Raw genomic sequence first — 1,107 nt, 5'->3', positions numbered from 1 at the left:
AGGCGTATGCTACGCCAGGCTTAAGCCAGCCTTACGCTGTGTGTGTGAACATAGCCTTAGCTAACGCCAGTGATGCTTGAATGATTATACCTCATTTCAAGAGATTGACCAATCACGATTGCAATATATTAGATATATTTTTTGGTTTTTCTAGTTTTTTTAAAATAAAAATCTCATTGGACATTTTACTTCAGCCTCAATTTGTTCTTATTTTGTTCTTAATTTTTAAGTATTTTCAGCCTCAGTGTTCTTATAAAATGTGTTCTTACAACAAAAAAAAGTGTACTGTATAGCAGTCAAGACTACTCTGTGTTCTATGAACTACTGACAATACTGATAGAATACAAAATATTAAAAGAAAAATACAATGAAAAAAAATGCATACATTTTTCTTGTTCTCATGTACTATGTATATGTTTTTTGTGAAATAGCAATGTACAGTAATTAAGTGGATATTGACCTATGATTGCACTTGCAGCATTGAATAAAAAATGAAATTATATAGTATTTGTAGACATTGACTGTGGTTTATAGGCAGACCTGGAAAAAACACTGATGTGTCTCCGACTTGAAAATTATCTTGACAAAATGCCTCCAGCACCAAATGTTATCTGTACACCAGTTTATTTATTAATTTTTTTCCCCGAAATGCCTCAGAGACCTTTGTAATGTCTTAAGATGTCGTCTTTGGATATTTTTTAGTATTGAAAGAGCAAGTCAGTAGTTTTGCTGTTTTGTCATGCTTGAATAAATATCTAATTTAAATTTTCATAACGAGTTACAAAAATTATTATAAATATTTAAACATGCTAATTTAAATATTCATAACCATTTTCTTAACTGTGCTTATGCTTATCTAACTTAATTCACTCATATAGTTTATAGATTAGAATAACAACTCGATCTACAAAAACACAAGGTGATATATGTTGTACATGTGAAGTAATGCGCGCCTGAAGCAAATATGTGAACACCCGTCAGACTTCAAATAAATTACGCTATGTGTAGTCAAGAAGTATATTAGCAATCATATCATTATCTTAATATCAATTTGCAAGTGTGAAAAACCTACTGATAATCATTGATAACAACAAAATAATTTTGTGT

Source organism: Anneissia japonica, unplaced genomic scaffold (genome assembly GCF_011630105.1).
Source record: "Anneissia japonica isolate Jap-2015-1 unplaced genomic scaffold, ASM1163010v1 scaffold287953_len805160_cov178, whole genome shotgun sequence".
NCBI classification, from domain to species: domain Eukaryota; kingdom Metazoa; phylum Echinodermata; class Crinoidea; order Comatulida; family Comatulidae; genus Anneissia; species Anneissia japonica.
This window is presented reverse-complemented; position numbering follows the sequence as displayed.